The following is a 22,643-nucleotide window of genomic DNA, read 5'->3' as shown; positions in this document are numbered from 1 at the left end:
GGTTTGTGTGTTAACACGGTACATCTGTTTTTAAGCCTACCTTGGCATTATGATGTCAATTTGAAGCTCACTACACAGACTTTGATCCTTACAGAAAATATTGTTAAATTCATTCACAATATTATTTCTGAGTGAATGGATTAAATCTTCCACTATTTCTGCGTGATGCATCACAGCACCTAAATCAATGTTCTGTTGCTGCAGTAAGTTGCACAGAGGTAAACTAAAGGAAGACAATTTAGCAATGGTAGGTAGAGTGATGATGAATTCTTGCTGTGTTATAGAACACAACAATTAATTGGCTTACATGGCAGAATCTCTGTCTTGCCAACCTTACATGGTCTCAAGGGCATCTGCAACTGCATGGATTAATTCTAGAAAGACAATGACTGAGTCATGCCTCTCAATCCACCGGGAGGGGCAGAGACCTTTCAAACTTTTTTTTTCGATTCAGATGCTTTATTCTCCACTGAAAGAGCCAAAACGTGCTTTTGTTTGGGCGTATTGAGAAAGTTTTCAATGCTAGAAATTATTCCCATGCAATTTCGCACAGGAATTTCTTCACAAGCATCAAAAACTGCCAAGTTTAGGGAATGGGCACTGCAGTGTACATAGGGTGCAAGTGGGAATTTATCAGTTATGTGTCTCTGGACACCATTGAATTTCCCACTCATAGAGGTAGCACCGTCGTACCCTTCTCCTCGCAGGTAAGCCATGTCAATACCATATTTTGTCAGATTGGTTATGATAACATCAGCCAAGTTTCTGCCTGTCACATAATAAACAGGTATAAATTGCAAAAAATATTCTCTCATTGCAACAGAGTTGTCATTGGCGTACAAATATCTAACACACAGCGAAAAGTGTTCAATGCCTGAAATATCTGTTGTTTCATCAGCTATTATTGAGAAACACTTTGCAGTATTAAGCCTGTTAACCAAAGCATCAAGAACATGAGTATTACAGGCATTGATGATTTCATTTTGAATTTGAGGACTCAGATCTGTTGTATTCCTCTTTGTACTCTTAAAGCTTGCTGAAAGCTTGACATCACCCTTTGCTCTGTAGCGCAAAATTTCCCAAAAATTCCCATCATTATTGATGGGTTCCTCATCAGTTTCACCAACAAACATTGGACCAGAATCATATTTTCCCCTCAAAGCTAAACCCTGTCCCCCACACAGCAATACAGTATCAATAATAGACATTAAATATTGCCAGTTCTGTTCAATTTCTTGCTTGTAAGTTGCATCAAGCTGCAAGTGCACAGATGAACTTGTGTTTACGACCTAAAGAAAATTGTTAGATTTTTCTTTGCTGTCTTTGTGGAACTGTTTCAATTCATGTGCCTTAAAGTCTTCAACATCCTTCTTCCAGTTTGTGTATGGAAATTTTACTAGTTGTCCCAATTTCTGGCTTCCAACACCAACACCATCAGGAGCAAAAAGACAGCAGTACTTGCAGAAAGCACCCTTTGCATGTTGACTGTAGAGTAGCCATCTCCACTGTGAAAGCCAACGATGCAGAGCGTTTGCATGATTTTTAATACAAAATTAATATGATGAGGAGTCGACTTACCTGTTTACCAATGCTGACATCATCAGAAATGTAATTTCCAATGTCCCAGACTGGACCTGAGGTGGTAGTAGCAACACTGGTAGAAGGCCACGGTGATGACCCTGACAATTCTGATTCAACCTGATTGGCTGTAGCAGATTGATCAGGTTCAGCCTTATGAATGGGTTTAAAGAACCCATGCAGTGTCTTTTGCTTTTTCAGTCTTGACATAGTGAATGATTGTTTATTGCAACTTCTGTTTGTCAACGTCACATTCACAGTACCATTGGCGCTAGCTATAGTGAATGATTCACTGTAGATGGCGCCAATGGTACTAGGTTAGTGCCATGGTGCTGCCAGCCTGTCACGATGCCACCCACTGTTTATTTGTGAAGTTAATTCTTGAAATCCAGGGAATCTAAACATACACTATCCATGATATTTGAATACAGATTATAGATACTATACATGTGTTTTGCACTCTCCTGAGTGACTCCATATTTTATAAGTTGATGACAGAACTGTAGGCCTACTTTGCTAGGACTGATAACTTTAAGTTATATATTATATATATAGGCTTATATTAAGACAAACACCTCAGTGTGCCATTCTGATATTTGCCAAAAAGGTGGTCTCAGAATGCATAATTCAGGCTTTTCTTTTATGTTTTTATTTAAAAATTTCACGGGGGGCATGCCCCTGGACTACCACTCTTCGCGCCTTCTGCGCTTGCATCAAGCACTCAAACTACCCCCCCCCCCCCAATGGCCATTCTGGCTACGCACCTGGATTGATGGAGGGTAGTCACATGATCAGCACATGTTTTGAAATGACGCGAAAGTGAATGGGTATAAAAGACTGATGCAGTGTCAGCGATAAATTCGTTTAAGTTGATCTTTCGTCTGCTGACCTGCTTCTTACTTCATCTTCAATCGGGCGTTGACTTCGCCTTCACTTTGTCAGCTGCCACGCTCACCAGATTCATGTTAAACTTATCAACCCTTTTAATCCCAAATTATCAGTAGTCATGTAGTCAAAATTCTCAACTTTTACCAAGTGGGCAGTTGAAAGAGGATTGTTTAGTCTTCGAACGTTCCTCAGAAATATTCCAAAACAACTGCCATAATAGAGAGAGAGAGCGATAAATTCAATACCAGTCATGATTTTAGCGTAGCGATCAACTTAAAATTCCACGGGTGGGGTTGAAAAGGAACAAGAACGTTCCTGAACACCCCAGCGGGGGAGAGAAGTATCCTGGCTTGTCTATCTTCAAATTAAACCCCTGCCAAGAACGTGTAGTGTAGCGATAAACCTTTTGCAATGTTTAAAGGACAAACCAAGGTCGAGATAGCTTTGGGTGAGGTAGGGGGGAGTATCTCTTTGTCACCTTTACATTCTTATTTATTATCCAATTGCGGTGGTATTCCAGTGCAATCACATATTTAAGCCATCAATATAAATGCGATTAGCTCTATATACCTTGATATTTATGGCCTGGCATGGCCTAGCGCGTAAGGCGTGCGACTCGTAATCCAAGGGTCGCGGGTTCGCGCCCGCGTCGCGCCAAACATGCTCGCCCTCCCAGCCGAGGGGGCGTTATAATGTGACGGTCAATCCCACTATTCGTTGGAGAAAGAGTAGCCCAAGAGTTGGCGGTGGGTGGTGATGACTAGCTGCCTTCCCTCTAGTCTTACACTGCTAAATTAGGGACGGCTAGCAGAGATAGCCTCGAGTAGCTTTGTGCGAAATTCCAAAAAACCAAAAAAAAAAACCTTGATAGTTAAACATATATATAGCATCTTTTATCATAAGAACAGTAAACTATTTTACAGCGAAAATGTTTATTCTTCTTCGATGGCTAAATCAAGACCTTGTACTATCTGGATTAATTGGTAAGATTACATGCTGATTATTTCTCTTGGCCCGGCATGGCCAAGCGTGTTGAGGCGTGCGACTCGTAACCTGAGGGGTTAAGAACAAGGACTGATCAAAACAAGATTATTTAGAAGAAAGAAAAGCGGCGGTTAAAGGATAATTGAAAATCATGGAAACAAAAACTAGTTAAAGCAACATTATTGATATTCAAGGGGAACAAAAAAAGTGGTTAAATCAGGATTCTTGATAATGAAAAAGGATAAATAGTGGTTAAATTAAGATTGTTGATAATAAAGGATAAATACTGGTTAAATTCGACCCGGCATGGCCAAGCGTGTTAAAGCGTGCAACTCGTAATCTGAGGGTCTCGGGTTTGCATCCCCGTAGCGCCAAACATGCTCGCCCTTTCAGCCGTGGGTGCGTTATAATGTGACAGTCAATCTCACTATTCGTTGGTTAGAGACGGCTAGCACAGACAGCCCTCGAGTAGCTTTGTGCGAAATTCCAAAAAACCAATAATTATAACTTTTATATATTTAATATTATTTTACATAGCCATATGGTTAGGGCGCCGTACTCGTAGTCTGCAGGTCGCTGGTTTGAATACCCGTCCCACCAAACATGTTCGCTCTTTCAACTATGAGAGTGTTATAAACTTACAGTCAACTCCACTATTTGTTGGTAAATGAGTAGCTCAAGAGTTGGCAGTGGGGGGTGATGACCAGTTGCCTTCCTTCTGGTCTTTAACTATTAAGTATCCCTCTTGTAGTTTGTGCGAAATTCAAACCAAATTGAGATATTTTCACAAGGTGTTATGTGACAAATAAAATCCCTAGTTATTAAAAAACTATGTATTCGGAATATCTCAATAGCGATTCCATAGTAGTTAAATATTCTTTCTACATTAATTAAAATTATGGAAAATAGACAAAAATCTAACATACTGTAAGTAACGCAACGTTGGCGTGGGGCCTGGCATGGCCTAGCGCGTTAAGGCGTGCGCTTTGTGGTCTGAGGGTCGCGGGTTCGCGCCCGAGTCGCGCCAAACATGCTCGCCCTCTCAGCCGTGGGGGCGTTATAATGTGACGGTCAATCCCACTATTCGTTGGTAAAAGAGTAGCCCAAGAGTTGGCGGTGGGTGGTGATGACTAGCTGCCTTCCCTCTAGTCTTACACTGCTAAATTAGGGACGGCTAGCACAGATAGCCCTCGAGTTGCTTTGTGCGAAATTCCAAAACAAACAAACAAACAAACAAACAACAACGTAACAAGGGTTATTACTTAACATTCAGTAGTAATGCAAACAAAATGACAATTCCTGTGGGGGAGGAAAAAGTCGATGTTAAAACTGATTCTCTCTGGTCCAAAAGACGGACCAAAAAAAACCAAATGAAAAAGAAAGCGTATTAATTGGAAAGAACCTAACCTTTCCAGGTCGCACACTACTATGAAATGCTGATAAAGACAGAGAGGAAAGTATTTATTTTTGCATATATAGATAGGCAGTATTCAGACCTGTATTTTTTAATGAAAAATTTGCTTAAGAATCACCGCAGGCTGTGTAAACACGAGGGCTGAACCACAGTTGTGGTCAAAATTACTACTCGCCCTTAAAATCGAATTAACAACTCAGTGACTTTTTTGGCCTGGAGTCTGTTGTTCCAGAATTAGTTGAGGGTGAACAAGTACATGTGCTGTAATTTGTTATAAAAATGGTGTGTGACATTAGGTTTGGTTTGGTGTGTTTCAAATTTAGCTCAAAGTTACTCGAGGGCTACCTGTGCTAGCCGTCTCTAATTTAACAGTGTAAGACAAGAAGGAAGGCAGCTAGTAATCACCACCCACTGCTAACCCGTGGGCTACTTTTTTATCAGTGAATAGTGGGATTGATCATACATTATAATGCCCCCACGGCTGAAAGGGCGAGCAAGTTTGGTGTGATGGGGATTTGAACCCTCGGCCCTTAGATTACGAGTCGAGTGCCCTTAACCACCTAGTCATGGCTGGCTGTGACATTAGGAATCAGGATAGAGAATAGCTGTTTAAAATGTTTTAATTTTTAACAGTGTATTATATTAAAGTAGTGACTGCCTGATAAAGGGAGTATTTTTGAAATGTCACTATCAACTGCATTTTATAAATTGTGTACCTCACTCATAATTGTTTTACAATTATTATCTTTAAATAATACTCAAAATGTATAGTGCTTGTAAGAAATCATGTTTCCGTTTGGTCCAGTGTAAAACCTTACCAGTGTATTTAGTGCAAGGTATAATCCAACAACACTAAGAAACAAATGACCCGGTAAAATTATAAAGTACAAATGGTGAGCATATATGATCCAAAACAAAGGAAAATAACTCAAATGGTTAAGTATGTATATAGTACTGTTTTTCCATACAAATGAGCCAGTTCTTGTTGCTAGGCTGCGTGTATGAATTAATTTACCTAAAGACCAAAGATTTTTGGAATGTTGTCTATGTATTTACAAATTGTTTACCATGCTATTACGTTGTTTCGATTGTATGTGGGTTTGTTTGTTTTTGAATTTCGTGCACAGCTACACGATATCTATCTGAGCTAGCTGTTCCTAATTTAGCAGTGTAAGACTTAGAGGGAAGGCAGCTAGTCATTACCACCCACTACCAATTACTGGGCTACTCTTTTACCAACGAATAGTGGGATTGACTGTCACATTATAATGCCCATATGGCTGAAAGGGCGAGCATGTTTAGTGTGACGGGGATTCGAATATGCCACCCTCCGATTACGAGTCGAGCGGGCCTTAACTACCTGATCATGTCGGGCATGAGTGTGTGAGGACGTCACTGCTTGTTACACTGTATAATTTTGTATATGTGGAACATTACCTTTGATGATTGGAAACTGTAAATTGACTTGTGTAAAGGTATTTTCCAAATTAATAAATCATAGTATTTTAATTATCATGTGCATGTCAGAAGAACATGTTTCTCTATGTATAATTTAAAAAAAACAACTTATAAAATGAATCAATGTTGGACAAGGGGGTGTAAGTCAGTAATTGATATTGAAGAGAGGCCCACAAAAGTTTTCATTCCCTGTATTTCCAATTTAGCCCTGGTTTTCCTTTATGAAACATAGCACTGAGAAAAAATTTGAAGCTAAACTCAACATTTTGGACTATAAAGAATTTATATATCTCGGATATACATACAAATAAAGCCATATTTCACCATCATGGCAAGTTTTTTTTCTATTATTATAAACAGTAAGGAGCTATTAGTGCAAAACATAATATTTGTGGGAGAGTAAATGTGTGAAACTCTGGCAGAAAGTACTAAGAGTAATAAATGTCAATAGATATGTGGAGAAACACAGCCTAGTAGGCTATGTGGTGACATGTGTCTTTGGAATAACCTTTTCTGTATCTTATAATGCTTAATGGTTTTGAGCACATTGAGAACACATTCCTGTGGTGGCTTTTAGAACTCTGTTTTATTTACATATGTAAAATCAGTTCTTCGTTTCAAATGTAAATCAGTGGTTCTTGATTTTTTCCAGTTGATGAGAATGGTATATCATTAGCTTGCTGTATATTACTTTTTTATTATGTTAACACTTTTATTTGTGTTTATTGTGCAGAACTTAGAACATTTGCCCAAGATTTTACTGTTGGATATCTAATGGGAGAAATTCTATATCGCTACAACTTACAAGATGACTTCAGAAACTTCTCACATGGCAGGTACATGAGTTGAGAGTATTTATCTTTAGTCAGTACATAAGACTTAATATTTTTTTGCATCTATCCTGACTGAATACAGTAAATGAGTATAAAAATTATAATTTTCAGATTGGTTCTTTTACATTTGTTTTGTTTTTTTACCAAAGTTTGCTTGATTGGTTTTGTTAGGTGCTTGAAGATGTTCATATTGCAACATTAGTTTTTTTTTAATGTCTCAAATTAAATAAGAAGTACATATTAATTTGATGATAATTTTAAAGTCTTGAGTAGCTAATGTTAAAACTGAATTTAAACGTGACATGTGTAAGTAAAGGCATTAATTTTGCATCATAGTTCACAGTAATACAAGTCTTATGGGATGGTCATACAATATCTCAAAGGCTCAAATGTAAAAGAGATTGGTTCTCAAATGCTAACAGAATATGAGATATATTAACTTTTCTCTCATTTTTGGTAAAGCAGAAGATAGTGAGAAGGTGGCTAAATAATGAAGATTTGCTAACTTACATCTTTTAAAGGGGCCAGTTTGTCTAACTTTTGAAGTGGAAAATATTCTACAGCATGAAAAAAAACATCGTGAAAGAAAGTGAATTTGGATTATTTTACTAAAAGGGAATCTTGACTAATCTTTTAACTTTTTATGAGAATATTACTTTTAAATTAAGAAATGAATAAAAAATTTATAAAGTTATTAGGTTTTTATTCATTTATATCCAGTCTTTGTGAACCTATAGGTCTTTGTGTACATAGCTTTTCAAAAAGCTCTTTCTTATGGTGCTACACAAATTATTTAAGAAAGTAATATTGGTGGGATTTAGAGAAAAACATTTAATTTATTGGACTCCAGAATGGTGGGTGAGATAAAACGAAGTTTTTATTAATAGTCTAGACAAACTCTTATTTTAGTACTGATGTTGTGCTAAAGTATTAAAGTTTACTTATGACACTAAACGTTTTGTAATTCTAATTGTAGTGATGATTGTGAAATGCTACAGGAGGAATTGAATCAAGTTTGCAAGACAAATAGTTGGCTAATGACATTTAATTCAAGTATTGTTATTGGATTACATATGTTGATATAGATCAGGGGTTCCCAACAGGTGGGTCGTGACCCCTTGGGGGGTCGCAAAGTTTTGGCAGGGGAGTCTCGTAGCCTTGTTAGAAGTAGCTTGGGATAACATTAATTTTATTTCATCAATTACATTTTCATGTTGCAAATGCCAAAAGGTTGGGAACCCCTGATATAGATGGTGACCTATATATAGTACATCCACACATGAAGATAAAGATAAGCTACTCAAACTTGTGAGGCAATATGTAATGAAAGTATTACAGATAATACAGTTTTGAGATTTATTTCTTGATGTATGTGATTACAAGTCAAAAGAGGTAATTACTCTTTATACAATCATAGTTAGGCCTCTCCTGGAATATGGTACACAGTTTTACTCACCTTATCTAAGAAAGTGTTTTAATTTATTATATATGATTCAGGGGTGGGTTAATAAAAGATCCTGGTGATGAAAATATTATTTTATAGGAAAAAAATTAAGGTCATTTAACTTATTTTATGTTGGAAGAAAACAATTAACAAGGAATAACTTGTATGAAAGTTTCCAAATTTATCTGAATGATGGAAGGGTTATATTATAGGAATAGATTAAGATCTTTCAACTTATTTTGTAAACTTCCATATAGGTCATCCCTAAAATTTGCATTGCTAAATTATAAATGTTATTGAAATTTCTATTGGATTTAAAATAATTTCATTTATAAAATCAGAATTTAAAAAATTAAGTATTTTACTAGATTATCCTTTTCTGAAAGTTTAATATGCAACTTTGACATAAGTGTGTTTTCTTGTAAACAGTGCTATTGAAAACTTCCAACCACTACAACCAACATTACAGAACTCAGTGGTTCCCAACCAGGGGTGCAAGATGACATTTGTTTTGGCCACCTTCACCTTTATTGTTAAATAAATAATTACTGTGAGGGGTGCAAGAACATATTAAAATTTTTAGGGGTGTGGGGCATAAAAAAGGTTGGGAACCACTGCTCTAACTTCTAGTGATGTTAATGAGGTGATGCAACAATGCCTTTTACTATTAGTAAAATATTGTTTCAAATGTGAATTGCTCTCCACTCTTCTCAGAGCCACCTCATCACAGATATAAAGGTGCACCACTTGTTAGAAAACCTTCATAAGATGGAATGGTCCCTTCTATCCAAAGTATTGTTTTTTTTATATTGCAATTATATTCATAACAATACTACTTTGTAAACTTACTATATGGCTTTAAATGAAATGTTTTCAAAATCTTTGCCAGTTTCTAAAGTAAGTAATATGATATCAAGCACTAGTTTAAAATCTACATCTTTCCTAAAGTTTCTCCTTTTAAGTGAAGGCATTCCAAGTATTTTACCCTAAGGTACCCAAAGATTTTAAACATTCTGGCTGAGGCTCTTCATCTAATGATGTATTAGAAATTTTAAATAATAGCCACTTTGAAGTGTACCTGACTTTATCTTCAATTGCAATTTGTTCTTTAAAAAACAACCTCAAACATAAACAACATTGTGTTATCTTTTTTATCATAATAAATAAAAATATTGCTTACTCCAGTGTTAGGGGAAGTTTAAAAAGAGTATTTCTGTATGTGCTGAGATTCTGTTTAAGACTGTCTTGCAGATCACTATTTGGGAACCACTGTTCTAAAAAATTCATAATAATAATTGTGTTAAAAATATAATTTAAATAGGATTGTGAAAAAGGTGTTTATATCAAAGTTTTGTTTAAAGTAAAACATTTTGTAATACAACTGATAAAGAGATCCATTATGTTTTTGATGCTTTGACCAACTGAAAACTGAACAGTTAATTTATTTTACTTACTATCTTAACCTATTTAAAGCCAGGATTAGAATTAGTTTATTAGAGGCAGTGACAAATTTTGCCTACCATATAACTTTCTGGCAGGTGAAAACAAACACAGTTAGCTACATTTCACATTTTTTTATTATTATTGTGACAATAAATACTTGTTTTGATAAAGATCTCCCCCCTCCTTCATCTCAAAGTCTTGAAGGTATTACTTTGGCCCTTAGGCAGAGCATGTAGTCTTCTTTTATGGCACCCAAATAACCCCTAGCAGCAGTTGTTTGTTGTTATTGATTCAGATACTGCAAGAGTTTTGTATGCATAAGTTTTTTTCACAAGTTAGTTGAGAATCAACATCTTCAGTTATATTTTTTACTTGTTTGAGGACAGAAAATCCTCAATCCAATCATGTTGTTGAGATATACAACATTTTATGGTATGAAGATACTCTTTCTTGTATTATTCTTATTGATGTAGGTGCTTGTACGAAATGAAGAAGGCACAGCGTATCATGTCAAGTCTTTTGCTGACACAGGCTTTCATTTCTTGCCATTGTTGTTCACATTAACAAGGCTGAAAGCTGGTGTTGCTTCACCTAAAAGATCAGTAAAGGAAAGAACCAATAATCTTACATCTGCAGTGATATAATGAGCCAAATCTGTCTAGTTAGTTGGTCAATTTTTGGAGTTGAAGATTCTGAGGTTGGTGAATATCTGATGAAAAAATACATTACTATACTTAGTGTAAGTTTATTTAAAGAGGTTATTGATTATCTGGTCCTTGAATTTATTAAATGCATGTTTAGTAGCAAGATTTTTAAGCATGTATTCTTTGTAGTTGTTGTTGTTTAATAGCTACTAAAATTTATTTTATTGTTGACCATGTTTTTGGGACTGTGATTTAACCCCATTTTAGTAGTATAGAGAGTATGTAGACATATCATGGGTTTCCTTCTGTCTGATTTAATATAAAAGTCTTTAGAATTTCTTTTCATATTGCATATATGGTCTTAGTGTAGAGTGTTGGTCAAGAAAGCCACTAAGTTCCTCCCACCTTAGTTATCTAAAGTAGGGCATACTTTTAGAAATAAACAGTGATCTTATATACTAGAAAGTCAGGTGATGTCTGGATGTACAACATCTCTTGTTTTGTAGTGAGAATACCATCAGTGATGTGTTCATGTCCACACTCTTTTAAGTATAGCAGTATTGTTTAAAGCATGTAATGCTACATTTTTACAGTCTGGAACGTGACCAACTTGGTTGATATTTCAGACAGATTTGATGATATTTTATTTTTCCATAAATTCTCCCAAGCAGGGACAGATTAATGGTCTGATGGGCCTGGTGCTAAAGGTTTCTGCCAGAGACCTAATATGATCATGAATAAAGACTAAGATAACAAAAATGGTACTTACCTCTTTTGACATAGTAGCTATTCATTTTCAGTGCTACATTTTACCTGAAAATTTTTTGCTTGCTACTAGTTTTGAAATTCTTACATGCTTCAACATTAAAGTGGTTTGCTGCACCTTCACATGTAAATTTTAGTGCAATAGCCCTCTACCAATAAGAGTGTGACACACCCTCCTGACACACATGACTCCCTCTGTTTGATTCTACTTAACTATAACTTTTCATTAGGCAGTGGTGATATGTAGATGTTGCATTTATCACAAGTTTTGTCTTTTTTTTTAAGTAGTGCTTTCAAGTTTTTACTAATTTTTTTCCTACAGTTTCTTCATTGTGGTTTATGGTCAAGAAACCTTTATTTATTTTTTCTCACAGTTGATTATTCTCTTGTAATTTTGTGTCACAATTTCAGCTGTAATTAGCACTACTTTGATTGTTGTGACATAGGCTTCAGGTGTGTGTGAGGTCCTGACAGGGAGTTTGAATTTTGCCTGTCTCGTTCTTCTTTTCCCAATGTGGTCTGGGATTTTTTTGTCCCTGTAGTACCTGTTCATGATTAGGAGAATTTTGACAGTCTTTTATCACCACTCCTGTGATTAAAACTTTGTTGGAATGCAAACTTCCTCATTTGATAGCTTTTGTTGACTACAGCACAAATGCCATCTTGAAAATAGTTTGTAAGATAGTTATCTTTGAGTCTGACATAAATAATTTTTCAATGCTCATTTTGTCAGTAGTGTTATCACACAAAATAGAAAGTATAATATTCATGCACCATTGTTTTAAAATTTATCATACACTACTCCTGCTGTAAGGCTGATAAATCTCTTGTATGATTTGTTATTATTTGTCTCCTGTGCTACACTGTTGAGAGACTGTAGCTGCATTAGGTTAGCAAAGTCAGTAAATTGTTTCTGTCATTTTTTTATGGTCAAATAAAATGCTAATTGAAAATTTTCTCCATTTGCTCTTTTCTTCTTATCATGTTAGTTGGTTTTGTGAAGCTGTTTTGTGTATATACTAGGCAGCAACAATATTTTTGTTTGGCTGATTTGGTTTGTTTTGATTTGAATTTTGTATAAATCTACACGAAGGCTATCTGCATTACTCCTCCATAATTTAGCAGTGAAAGACTATAAGGAAGATAGCTAGTCATCACTACCAACTGCAAACTATTGGGCTACTTTTTTACCAATGAATAGTAGGATTTACCATCACATTATAATTTACCTACAGTTGAAAGAGCAAGCACGTTTGGTGAGATGGGGGTTGAAACCTGTGACCCTCATATTTTGAGTCAAACACTCTAATCATCTGGCCATACTGGGCATGTGTGGTTGAAATGTAAAATGTTTGTTTGTAGATTATTTGTGTATTTGGTTAAACAAAATGGGGCAACAACTTGTCTTTGTTGAAAGGTTTAACACCACATCACATAATGTATATGGATAACAAGGGACCAGTTGGTTCGTCTTGACTCTTCAATCCTCTAAGTTAAATTAAAGCTATTAAGTAAATAAATAAAAACGTTTATAGCCAGCCTTTATAATTCATATATCTATTAAACTTTCTTTTAAACCCACTTATATTTATAGCCTATACAACATGTGAAGGCAACTCATTTCATTGGCCAACCATTTTATGTGAAAAAATTTCTTAGCTTGAGATGGCTTCTACTTTTCCTAAATCTTTATTTGTGTCCCCTAGTTCTATGATTTTTAATGCTAAGTGTGAAAAATGTTGATGCATCAACATTATCAATTCCTTTTACTGTCTTGAACATTTCAGTCAGATCTCCTCTAACTATTCGTTTTCAAGAGAAAAAAATTTAAGAATTCTAATCTATCCTCATATAACAATCCCTGCATTCTAGGTACCATTATAGTATCCCTTCTCTGAATCCTTTCCAACAATTCAAAGTATTTCATAAGATAAGAAGCCTAAGACTGAACACAGTACTCCAAATATGGCCTAATCAGTAACCTATATATTGAAGTTATAACCTCTTTAGACTTGTATTCAGTATTTCTGTAGATAGAACATAAAATCCTATTTGTTTTACCATCAGCAATAGTACAATGTTTGGATGGCTTAAAAGATTGTTCAGTCATCATACCAAGATCCTTTTACTTCATTGCACTCTTAAGGGTATTCCAATCTAAATTATATTTATAATCCAAATTATGATAACTCACATGCAATATTTTGCATTTACCATAATTAAAACCCATCTGCCATTTATTTGCCCAACTTGTCAAATTATCTAGATCTTTTTGTAAATCAGTAGCAATACCCTTCACAGCTAAGAACACTGAAGACTATGATATCAGCAAATTTAAGTAATTTATTGACTATTCCTTCATCTGTGTCACTGATGTAAATTAAAATGAGCAATGATCCTAAGACTTAGCCCTGAGGTACACCACTTGCAACATTAATCCAGTTTGGAAACTAAACTCTGTTTATAACAACCTTCTGCTTTTTTCCACTAAACCACTCTTCTATCCATTTAGTTAACTTATCCCCCACACCTATAAAGTTAAGTTTCTCTACAGTCTTTTTATGTTTCACTTCATCAAATGCTTCCTGAAAATTCAGATACACAAAATTTACACCTTTACTGTTATCTACATTTGCAGTAACATTTCAAAGCATGTCAAAAACTTTTCCCTTAGTGAAACTATGTTGAGTATTTAATAAAAGTCTAAACTTTGTTAAATGATTTTGCAAAATATCTTTTATTAAACTTTTCAAAAGTTTTCCCACTACTGGTATAAGACTAATAGGCCTATGATTACTGAGACAACTTTTGTTACCTCACTTGAAGTTAGGAGTGACATTAACTAATTTCTAATATGTTGGTACTTGTCCACCATTTAATGACTTGCAAAGAATTTTTTTAACCCCTAATATTCTTAAAAACATTCTTACTGTTAATTTTTATGTTTTCAGTCAAATGTGTTTTTCACACATCCTTTTAGATGCCCTAATTTACTATTTGACCAACTTTCTTGATCTTCTTTAACAGTCTAAACTTTCTATAATACCAGTCAATTGAAATTTCTTAAATTACGACTTTGTTAATAGCTGAAATCTTAATGTTGCTGTAAAGTTTCTCACTAATTTCATCAATTTTGCCTGGTGGTTTGTAACAAATTCCTGCTAAGAGCTTTTTCCTTTGATATCTACTTACAGAAACTCAAATGCTGTTATCCTTAATATTTTCAAGTTTAAAATTATGTAACTCACACTTTACATATAGAGCCACTCTTCCCCTTCTCTTTACTCTTCTGTTCCTGTTAAATAACCTATAACCATGTATTTCAAAAGATGTTTCTGTTATCAGAATCATCTACATTTAACCATGTTTCTGTTATTCCTATTATATCAGAATTTTCTATTCCTACCAGTGCTCTAAAGTCATCTGTTTCTTTTATTATACTTCTAGCAGTACAGTATTAACAATTAAGCCTATTCTTATAACTACTTTTATACTGATTTCTCATGCTAAAGTTTCCTCTTCATCTTGGTTTTGTTTCACTTAGTTTATCTTTGCTCTCACCACTATTTACTCGTAGTTTGAAACTTCCGTTATAGCTGAGTTAATCGTCCTTGCAAACATGCCAGATCCTTTCCTAATTAAGTGTAAACCATCCATTCAAAAGGTTTCCTCCTGCATGTTAACTGATCTCACAAGTCCAACCTGCTAATCTGCTCATCTTTACATGTTAATTTAAACCTAGCATTTAGCCATAATGACCTACTCAAAATATTATCTCCACAGTTAATTCTTGGCAGTATCCCTGACATAGTTAATTTATAGTCTTTATCATTAAATGCTTTTATCAACATTCTGTACTTACTGGTTAGTTATTCTGACTTGTTTTTCCCTATATCATTAGCCTCTACATGCACAACAAAAGATGCATTATTTCCAGTCCCCTTCCTTATACTTCTTGTTCTGTTTATGTCTACTGCCTGTGGTCTAAGGTAGTATAATCTCTTTTCTCCCTATTTACCCCTTAGACTATTCTGTCTACATGTCAAGGAATTACCAATAACTATAACCTGTTTAAGCTCACAAACTACATTCTTTTCTATTACTTTTGCTATTACTCCCTTCAATAGTTCCTTGTCTACATGAGCCAAGGGCTGAAATCTGTTGCTTAATGGAATAGGGTTTATACAATTAAGTTCACTACTTTTAACTCTAATACTACCCTTTTAACTTCCTGAATGTTATTCTCAATCTTAGCTGATTCCTTCCTTGCATGTAAAAGCTTAAACTCCTCTTTAAGTCCTGCTGTCATTTCCTGCAGCTTATATCTCTCTTTATCTATTTACTCAACTTCAGTAAGAATGGTCTCTGACTTTTCCTCCAACCTACAAACATTATATGTAAATTGAACATTCTCACTACTAGCTTCTTAAAAGTGTCTAGTAGTTCAGAATTTCAAAATAAAACCCACGTTACATCTATTGTACCTAATAAACCAGGAATGCAGAACCCCTGAACTATTCTTAGTCATTGTATAATTTATAGAATTTAAATAAACATTTAATACTATGATTAAATACCAGAAGCCTGGTTTGACATTTATATAGTTTTTAGACTGTATTTGTTAAATAAAACAATATATTTAATTTGTCTTACAATCTCACTGCAAGTTGAATTATAACTAAGCCTAAAGAACCATTATGCATACCAAGCTTAATATAATCTTAAACTACATGTTACACAACTAAAATCTAAGTTAAAAGCTTATATCTACTGTTTTAGTCTCCAGTCTTACTAATTTTAGTGTTTTTCATTATTCAACTCTAATTTCTAAAGATAAAAATAATAAAACCATATAACATTCAGAAATCTACAATATTATAAGAACTTAGCTTTCTAACATCTCTCTTCAAATCGCACTAGACAAACACTGGTAAAATAGACTATTGACTAGACTACTCTTGTCAGTTTTGTTGATGTATTTTAAACAGTCTTTGATCTCGTAGCTGTTAACTTACTACTTCATTACTGTGCATAGTGAAAGACCCTGAGAGTTGCCATAGTAAAATACAACTCAAAACACTATAAGTGTATTTAGGAATATAACCACTTATTAATTTTCTATTAGTGTCTAAGTAAATATAAGTTGTACTAACATATGTACAGAAATTGTGAATTATTATTTCATTATATTGAATTCATAATTTTGAATCATACACTAATTAGTACTTTAAAAGAAGTGCAAAATAAACATTATGTGGCATAATAATGTGAATACTTTAGCGTACATATATTTATCATTAAGCTTGAACCATTTACTTCTTAGTTTTTGGTTTTATAAAGGTCCAAGGAATGCAGCTGTTGACAAATCAAGAATGCTTCCAAGAACACAGTATGAACATTTTTAAATATTTGCCGAGTTACAGAAGAGTGGACACAGTGCATATAGAGCAAATCCTACCAAACAACAATGATAATTCATCAGTACCTGATGTGGATGTGAACAGGAATGATCTAGATGCTGTGAAACCATGTTAAAGAAAAAACAGGAAGCTGAGGCATCACTTCAACCCAGAAAGCCTCCTACAGAGTAAGAAAGTGATAATATAATACTTATCAACTTAGATTGTTTCAAGGTAGATATTAAATTCTCAACTAAAATTTGTTAATGCTCTTATGAGCATACATCAAACAATTTTGCCCGCTACAATATAACTTAATTTAGTAAAGAAAATGAAAAAAAAAAACCATTGTTTTATGACAGTTTGAAAGAAATAAATGCATGCTAAACAGGCAACTAAATTAAAAGGTTTTTAATTGTAAACTCGCTTTAGGTGTTTTTTTTATAACCACTAAGATTGGGGATGGGTACCAGTAACAATGCGTCATCAAAGAAAATGTGTCACTTGGGTATGTTTATCCTTATTGACTAATCATGCAAATCACACAGCCATATGATACTACCCATTTTTTAAAATAAAGAGTGACAACAAAGCTGATAAGTAACTTCTAATGATGTTCTTTCAAATAAGATCTAATGTCATTAGGTCATTTATTAGTTCATTTGAAGAATATTTAATGACTGGATTCTTTCAGTTTGCTTTCTGACAATTTGGAAGACATGCAGATTGAATTAAAAGCAGATCAGGTAAGTCCTGGTACTGAATACCATATTTTTTAATGGATGCCCAGACCTTTTTATTCTTTCATGCTAATTCATAAGAAAACATTTTAATGAAAATTATAAAATGTTTTATTAGTGTATTAGAGTTTTCAAAATTAATAAACAATGTTACATTACAGTAAGTACATTAGAATTGTGGTGCAGTTAGTCTAAAAATGTTCAATTAAGCCTGAAGTGTATGAAAGGCCTTTTTAACTTTATTATATCATTTGATTAAAGGACACATTTCTTACTTATTAATTATGTATCATACTGTAATATCCTTTTATTTACTAACACTTAAAAATAAAATTTTGATATTTTGATAAAAATTCTCTGCTCAGAGATTTAATTATCAGAATAAAGTTTCTGCACCTCAGTTATATTTTGTTACTGGTCATATATAATAAGGGCTATTTATCTATTTGTCAATGTTACAGTCGTTTTTGGTTTTTTCTTATTTAAATGAGGTAACAAAGATAATGGTTATTGGTCAAATGTTCCATATTTATATGGGGACAGATGTTTCACTTTTATGACCTTGCCAGAGGTAATAGGAGTAATCATGAAAAAGTCTTGTCTTGCTTATTGGCAAATCAAAATTGCTTATAATTTTAAACCTTTGAATAATGTCATTTCAACGTTTCCTATACTGTTTAGGAATAAAAACATCATTTCATAGTCCAATTGTTTTTTGATAAAAGACATTCCAGTAACTAGTGTCTGTACTCTGTCCATTATGTCTGCATATCTTATGTAATGTTCAAAAACTTTATATAGTATTTTAAATGAAGTTACTGAACTTGTATGAAGGTTAAGATAACCTTTTAGTTCATCATTTAAAGCATATTTTAACTTAATTCCAGAACTTCTAGACCGGCTATTCTTATGATTCCTCTTTGGCAAGCTCAGTTGTGGTTGCCACTGCTTTGCTTCATGGTAATTTTGGGACATTTTTCATCTAAACTGTATTGGAGCCCTTTTTTCACATTAGCCTCAAATGGTATTTTTTGCTAAGATTTTTCTTGTCTGGTTCCAGGATGGATAGGTTTGTTTTTTTCTTGCAACAGCTCATTTTCACACATGTTTTTGACAGCCATCCATGCTTGCAATTCATCATTGTATGTGGATGATTTATCTTTGCAGGTCCATTTGCTTCCTCCTCCTTTCATGACTTCATCATCTTTCTTCTTTTATTATTTTGTTCTTCCTGATCTCTTCTTGGTCTTTCTATTCATGTGTCTTTATTATTTGGTTTTTATTCTAGACTGGGACCCCTGTTTAGTTCCCATAATTTGTATGTGTTGGCCATCTGTTTTCTGTACATCTTTTCTTTAATGTGTATTTTCTGCCACGTGTTACTTGCAGAAGACATTTCTCTGATGTATGTTTTCTGCACTCTTTTCCATAGGGATAGGCCAATTGTTTTTCCAGCTTGCTCCTTTCTTTCCATTACTTTGGTTGCTTAAGAGGATGATCAAATGTTTCCTTCAATCACCCTTCCTTTTCTTCTCTGCACAGTCACTCAGACTACAGTCATCTGTTTTGTATTGTTGGGTTAGTTCATTTCTATCTCATTCGAACTGCTCCTTTTTAAGACAAAACTTTTTTTATGGGAACTTCTTCTACTTTAACTTATTTCATTAAACTTTCCAGCTTGTCTGTTCCTCTATGGGAGATGACTCCTTTTGTTGTTTTCCTGCTATCTCCCATCAAGTTTTTCATTTCATAGGTAGTCTTGCCTTTGGCTGTCAACACTATCTTGGATAAAATATTGCAGGTTGGGATGTCTACAATCTCAATATATTTTTGTCACATTCTACATACCATATTGCACTTTCCTTCACCTCTGGATTTTTTCCCCTCCAGATGTTGATTGTTTCTTTTTCTTGCAGCTTCCACAAAACAAGTAACAATTTCAAGATACCAGAAAAACAGTTCTGTATATAGATAGTGAAGACAGTGGAATCTACTATGTATCAGTGTTTCTTTGCAGGGAATAATTTTTCTCTCTTGAAGTCTTAATTGAGTAGAGTATAACAGAAAGTGTTGAGCTCAACTGTTTTTGCCTACTGTTGGAATGGGGTGTTTATAAGACTGCTTTAGTTGTTAGTATGTATTGCTCTCTGTCGGTGTAGGACCTTAAGCAAATAATAGGTAATTTGTGTTTGGTGCATAAACATTTTGGCGTTCTCCCTATGCACATTGCTACCTCATATTGTCATCTGTGAGACTGGAGGAGTTCTTGCTTTCCCAGTACCATGTAAAAAAAGAGTTTTTCTTCAGGTTGTGTAATCCTAGTGGTATGAGAACAAGTGAATGCACCCCTTAATTGGAAGTAGGGCAGGTTTTTCAATCTAGAAGTGCAGTAGAGATTCAGACTATTCCTGACATTTGTAACCATCTGAGTTGGTTTTGCATTCTTCACAAGCTGCGGGTATCAGATGATTTATTCTTGCATCTGGTAAGTATATAATGAAAGTATTACACATGTACTGTGGAGCTTGACATATTGCCTTAGCCATACTATATATACATCATGTATATTCTCTTAAGGTATGCAGATAATTGAAAAGACTTTTCATCACTTTAATATCATGAAGGTTCTTTTTATAGTACTTTTCTGCTCTAAACCCTCTACTGGGTTAGGAATGTTCCTTATTTCAGATGGATTTTGTCTCCCACAGTTTGATGAACCCATCAGACTTTCCTATTATATGGTGGGTGACATACTGCATGACATTTCCTTGTATGCCACTTTGTTCTCAGAAAGAAACTCATATTCTTAATTACTTTTATCTACTCAGGTCTTTCTGTCGTATTCTCAGTGTGTGGCTCTAGCTATCTTTTTTGTGGAGAGAAGTGTAGCATTTCTGAAGTTTACATTTTTCTTTTCTGAAAATGCATTTTAGATGAATATTTCACTGCAGGTCATCCACCCTATCTTCTTCTGACATATCTGTATTTCTTTATCACTAATTAACTTTTAGTATGCACAAAGTTTTCAAAGACAGTATTTTGTGTCAAGTGTCTATTGCCCTTTTATTAGTGAAGGGCTGTATGTTAATGGTGGTTACATCATAGACTGTATTACATGTTGAGACAGGAGCTTTGTTCAAAGGCCTGACACATGCACAAAATTTTGTTAGCAGTGATGTGAGGTATTTGACTTTATGATCTATGGTTAGATATAAATATTTTACTGACAGTTATGCCATTAGTTAACATTATAGAATGTCTAAATTATAATATAATGGTTTAGTTTTTATCCAACTGGACCCCTTAAAATATCAAACATTAAACAGATATCTCTATTATCAAGTTGTTTAAATTACAAACCTTGAAGTCCTTAAAGGAAAACTGTGGATTAATTTGGTAAAAGCATTTTGCTTTTCATTGGTTGTTTTAAAACACATACAGGTATGTGTGTGTATCTCTCTCTCTGTCTGTGTGTGTGTTTTTTTATATATATATATTCTTATATTAAAACTGACCATGTAAACTAGAGCAAGTTTTATACTATATGATGTTTTTAAAGTGACATGGTGTTTAAGCAATAAGTTACTAATTGTAAAAAAATATATTTTGTCCAAAATGAAAAAGATATACGTTTTGAAATGCATAACTTAATTTAACAGGAATATTACATTTTGTGTAAGTTAAGTTACAGTCATGATGTTATTAAGTTTTGTTCCATTAGAAAAACGCATAATTCGATTCCTTATCATAGAATTCATTGCTAGCAGGAATACATGTAGATATTTAGTAGTAAGTTCTTATAAAATTATTAATAAAATTTTAAGAATGATTAAAAAATCCAATTATAATCATCTGAACACAGTTAAAGCTAACTATTGGTAGTTAAAAGAACAGACTCTGTTGAAAGTGATGTGTAAGTCTGTTAATGCATATCTAAGGCACAAATATGCAAATGCATGTTAAAACCCATTTTATATGTGGAAAATAGTTTGGTTGTGACTAACAGGCTGGTTTTATACAATGCTAATTTTGATTTTGTGCACTTAACTGTTATCTTTTTCTTTGTAAGTATACAAAAACTGACTAATATTTTGTCTTTGAAGAATCTGATTTCTAATCTAATGATGATGAATAGCATGACCTAAAAATGTTATATTTGTGCTAAATTATTTCTTTATTTGATTATTATAATAATCAATTAGCCTTTTTTCTGGAGCTAGCTATTAATATTTTAATTATAAATACACAAAATAACCTGATTATATAGAACTTTATAAGTAAAGTGTGTAGTACTATTATAACCTATTAAAATGTATGGTAAAGTTTTGATGAACAATTTAATGGATATTTATGTATTATAGAGCTTCTAAGAATGTGTCTTAGCATTTAAATGTGATTAAATCCTGGCAAAAGATGTTTGTATTATTTAAGTAAGAATTTATTTAAAATATTAAGATTAGAATAGCTTTAGTATAAAATAGTGTGTGTGTATACAGTTTTCATTAAACTTTACTATTTTAAACACACAAACAAGCTTCCTATAAAAATTTCATAATTCAAATGTATTCCAGTAATGTTATGATTAAAGTTTTTTTTTCCTATAGCCTATGTACAAATATTTCTATTGGGCGTGATTATTATTGATTTAAGAGTTAAAGCAAAAGAAGCTTTAAAGAATGTTTATGTTCCTGGAGAACCCATGAAACAATCTCAGGTGAAATCTGCCCAAGCTGCAGTTGAGAGAGAAGCTAGGGTATGTCCAAAACACTCTTCTGTTATGTTATAGAAGCTAGGGTATGTCCAAAACACTCTTCTGTTATGTTATAGAAGCTAGGGTATGTCCAAAACACTCTTCTGTTATGTTATAGAAGCTAGGGTATGTCCAAAACACTCTTCTGTTATGTTATAGAAGCTAGGGTATGTCCAAAACACTCTTCTGTTATGTTATAGAAGCTAGGGTATGTCCAAAACACTCTTCTGTTATGTTATAGAAGCTAGGGTATGTCCAAAACACTCTTCTGTTATGTTATAGAAGCTAGGGTATGTCCAAAAC

At 33.8% G+C, this 22,643-nt stretch overlaps 1 long non-coding RNA gene across 2 annotated transcripts in view; it reads left to right on the top strand.

The window, feature by feature from the left end:
* The first annotated feature begins 3,997 nt into the window (after positions 1-3,997).
* LOC143241128 (uncharacterized) overlaps positions 3,998-22,643 on the top strand; it is a 43,312-nt gene continuing 24,666 nt past the window's right edge. The window contains exons 1-4 of one of the 2 annotated variants that reach the window (XR_013022197.1): positions 3,998-6,339; positions 7,056-7,158; positions 16,792-17,038; positions 17,545-17,596. This is a non-coding gene — a long non-coding RNA (uncharacterized LOC143241128). Of the gene's footprint in view, positions 6,340-7,055; positions 7,159-10,529; positions 10,740-16,791; positions 17,039-17,544; positions 17,597-22,643 lie in introns of those variants that run through there. The other variant, XR_013022194.1, reaches the window with a different exon arrangement.

Source organism: Tachypleus tridentatus, chromosome 2, assembly GCF_004210375.1.
Source record: "Tachypleus tridentatus isolate NWPU-2018 chromosome 2, ASM421037v1, whole genome shotgun sequence".
In the NCBI taxonomy this organism is placed as follows: domain Eukaryota; kingdom Metazoa; phylum Arthropoda; class Merostomata; order Xiphosura; family Limulidae; genus Tachypleus; species Tachypleus tridentatus.
Note: the sequence above shows the minus strand (reverse complement) of the source record. Positions and strands in the feature narration are given on the sequence as shown.